The sequence below is a fragment of the Pezoporus occidentalis genome, unplaced genomic scaffold, assembly GCF_034315485.1.
Source record: "Pezoporus occidentalis ecotype Australia unplaced genomic scaffold, CSIRO_AGI_Poc_V1 ctg98, whole genome shotgun sequence".
Taxonomy (NCBI): Eukaryota; Metazoa; Chordata; class Aves; order Psittaciformes; family Psittacidae; genus Pezoporus; species Pezoporus occidentalis.
The window spans coordinates 827,501-831,538 of NW_026916347.1; the positions used below are offsets into that span (position 1 = coordinate 827,501).

Below are 4,038 nucleotides of genomic sequence, written 5' to 3' on the forward strand. Positions count from 1 at the left end.
GGCTTTGGGCTGTTTTGTCCTGGCTCTCCTGGGGGATAAGTCCTTTGTCCTGGTTGCATCTCAGAGTACAGCCCACACCACTGCTGATGCATCCCAACCAAAAGCCAGGACCTGCCGTGCTGGCATACTGTGTTCCCATGGGAAGGTTGTCTCCTGTTTCATGGGTGCTGTGTTTGGGAACCAATGGGTCGTGCTGAGTTGGAGGAGGTCAGTGCTGCGCCTAGCAAGAGAGCGCTGGCACAAGGTGAGCTCATGGAGAACTGTCTCAAGCAGAGTGCCATGGCCAAAATTATTTGTATTTCTCAGTTGTTGATCTGAGACCTTTAGCCACTGAGAATCTGAAACGTTTACTCTAGACTATGTAGTTGTAGCTTTGCTTTTAGGATCATACTCACCTACCTCCCTCAGAAAGCTGCCTATTTTACAAAGAGCTCAGTACAAGCAGAGGAACGAGCAGACTCAGCTGAGACAGAAATAAGACCCAGGCTTGCTAGGCTGTATTTTCTAGAAGTATGCAGATCTCCATGACTCCAGCAGGGAGGTCCTCTTCTGGTGGTCTGCTGATACATGTCTGTAGTCCGTAAATGAATCTGAATTGTAGCAGCGTGCTTGATGTCAGCCATTGAACAGCAGTAGGACTCGAGGTCGCAGCCTTTCTTTATCACCGACTCATGGCTGGTTTTGAATGTGGATCCCAGAGCTGAAATGTTTTTGGTGCCATCACCAGCCACCTGATTACAGTTCTTGATCCTGTGGTTAAATATGGGCAGACAAATTTCTGGTCCACCTCAGTGCACAACAGTGTCTCTTTGGTTTTTGCATTCATTTCCCAAGAGTGAATAAATCATTTCTAAGTACCCGTTCTCAGGGAAGAAGTTGATTTCTTCCTACTATGTCCATGATGAACAAGGATACTTACATTATTTCTTATTATTTGGGTGCACACAATGTGCACTTCACTTTGAAGCATGAAAGTATTATTTATCTTTTTCTACTCTTAAGGAGTGGCTACACACAATGCACTTTGTGGGCATTGTTGCCTGTTTAATGTTCAAACAAAAAACAAATGTTAGTTTTTTTTGTGTTGTGTGTTGTGCTGATGTGCCTGCTGGTACCTGGGTTCCCTTGTGTTGGATGTGGTGTATGCACATACAGAGCACACAGAGGTTGTGGCTCTGAGCAGTTGATGAGTGAGGCTCTGGAGGCCACCCTGTGCTTTTACTGTGGAGGCTGTTTAGTTAATTTGCCCAAGATCTTTGGAAAACTCTGGCAGAGCTCAGAATGGAGTCTCCCAAGCCCTAATTAGGTGGCATCCTCATCAGATCCCTCTTCTTTTATGCAGGTCAGACGGTTGCTGTGTGCCATGGAGTGACCTCAGCTCATCTATATTTTAAAATCCTTGTTGGCCATGGTCAGGTAGGCACAGTACATGGGTGCTTGGAGGTAACTGCACAGGGATCACCAGGTCACCGGACAGGGAGGGTGCTTGGGCAGGAGCTGCAATAACTAAGACAAGGCAGCAGCAGAGATTTCTGTGTGTCCTCCTGTGGAAGGGCCTTTCCACTCTGCTGGGGAGGGAGGACTTGTCCCTGTAGCTGCAGAGCAAGGAGAGCCGTGGGGAAGCAGGGATAGAGCTGGGGTGCTCTTCCCCACCTCCCCATCCAGGCTGGGCTTTGTGGCAAGGGCTCTACAGGTCCCATATTCATCTGAACATGGTACCACAGCAATTTTAGCGCAACTGTGAGTGGGGGGTTTGTGACTGTTGTCACTGTAATTACCTGTCTGGTCAATAAAATGAAGGGTACTAAGCCCTGGGAGTTTGGGGGAATGAAGACTGACTTAATTACAGCAACCAAATCTCTCACATCTCTCCCATCCACTGAAACACCAGCCCACCTTCATGTGCTGCCCTTTAACAGAGCTGCCCATCATGCGTCTAAACAAACAAGTAGGGAAGACAGAGGGGAGATTGTTTGTCAGGGATGTGTCTTTGCGAGGGAGGAGCAGCAGTATCTGCAGGAGGGACTGAGGTGAAACCCAACATCAAAGGCAAGAGGCTGTCAGCACATTTAACTTTACAGAAACCCTTCTCCTAATAAAAAAGGAATGACCTCGTTACTACGGACACCAACAGTTCCCAGGGGAACACTGGGAGACTGCTGCCTGCACCTTTAATATTCACTTTACAAACAAATGGGAAACCTTGAAATAATTTCTGTGTTGTTCTTGGCAAGTTGTTACAATGTTGTGTCCTTATAAAAACCATTTCAGGATTTATGTAGTGTGAGTTTACTTTTCATCTGCTGCTTTTCCTTGCTATCAATTTCTCTCCCTCTGACTGCCTGAGTCCCCGTGGGAAAGATCAAGGTGCCCAACGAGTGAGGTGCTGGCCATGCCAGGAGGTTCAGCAGGAGGCACTGCTAGGCTTGGCTTTGACTGCTGAGAGAGGACTAATTTCTGAAGGAGATGCTCTAAAGCTGTGCCTAGACCTGGGTCACAGACAGCAAGCAGAGTGCCATCAGGAGACCGTGCCTGGGTGAAGGGTAGAGGGAGCTCTGAGCTGGCTGTGGCGCTGGGGAAGGGGTGCAGAAGGGACAGTGGGGCTGGTGGAGGCTGGCAGGATCCTGGCTGCTGCTGCCCTGCAGGCAGCCTGGTGTGAAGCTGTGTGAGGATGCAGGGTGGGCCAGTTCCGAGCTTTTCTCCTCTCAGTTTCTCCCAGTAGGAGTCACCACAGGCAACAATGCCAGGAAAGCTATTGTAGAGCAGATCTATGTCTCTTCCAAGCTCCTGTAAAAGAGTGAGGGAGACAGAGAATATGTTGCTGAAACCAAAAGAATACTTGCAAAGTGTAAGGCTGTTCAGTCAGCCAAATACCTCTGCAAATTACATGAGCAGTCTCTTTTCACAACCTAGGCTTTCTCCCCAAGTTACCACAGTCTCAGTGACCAGAAATCTTCCCAAATGTTTCCTTGGTGTTACATTTCCTGTGTGGTACCTGAGGGAGGTTTGACAGAATGGTTTCATTGACTCTTAGTGGGAGAAAATGCTCTGTACTGGAAATAAGCCCTTACAGCTGATGCCTCAAGCTATTCAGTAGCAGTCCACGAACTCTCACCCACACTTCAGCTAGTGTGCAGCCTGGGGGGTACCCCCTCCTCTGCTGGCATCTGCACACATTGATGTGCAGCATCAGGCACACCCCAACACACCCATGAAAATACAAATGTGCGTATACATATGTGCCCATCCACATACATATGCAAAAGAGCTTGCTTCTGTGCGTATCAGTATGCTCCTCCTGAGTCATCTCCACTTGCTCATATACGGCCATCCACCACTGGTGGAAATTTGCTGCTGATTCTGACAGTTGTGTAGAACTCAACTTTATGCCTTGGGTTCATCCTTTGTAGAGCCAGCCTTGAAACCAAACTGTGGGAAAGGTGGCTCTTATTTGAATATCTGTAATTCATACTTTACCTGCTCTTTTAGGTGTCTCCTTAGCCTCACTTCAACCCAGATTGATTTGGTCTGAGCCCAGGACTTCTGACTGTGGCTGAAAGGCAAAAGGCAAGCCCCTGCTGTTCCTCTAGGCTTCAAGCAGGATGAAGTGCAGAAGAAGAAATATAATGATGGCAAGTAGGCTGTGGGAATGACGCCGTTTATTGATACTCCAGGTATGAAAGAACCCACTAATGAGCAATTTATAAAAGACACTTTTGAGCCATTTTGAAGGAAATCACTGACTGCTGTGAGCAGGAAAGTGCAGACAGCTTCATGCAAGGATGAGCTGCTGCCTTTGCATTTGTTAGCTATGCAAGAAACACAAGCAGCTCTTTCCACATCCACACCCTCCTCTGTGGATGTCTGGCAGCAGGTATTTACCCTCTGCAGAATCCTGCCAGTCACCCACATCATGTGGGCAGAGCTAAGGTTGCACAGAGGTCTAAGCTAGCTGGCATCCCTGTCTTCTACAGCTGGGCAGCAATGAGGTATCTTTCTTTGTACGAGCGGAACATCTCTAGTAGGCATGTGGATCTC

At 48.0% G+C, this 4,038-nt stretch overlaps 1 long non-coding RNA gene across 1 annotated transcript in view; it reads left to right on the plus strand.

Annotated features, from left to right (window-relative positions):
* Positions 1-4,038, plus strand: part of LOC134157584 (uncharacterized) — a 28,100-nt gene extending 24,062 nt beyond the window's left edge. The window contains exons 5-6 of the long non-coding RNA XR_009962378.1: positions 1,343-1,416; positions 3,490-4,038. This is a non-coding gene — a long non-coding RNA (uncharacterized LOC134157584). The remainder of the gene's footprint in view (positions 1-1,342; positions 1,417-3,489) is intronic.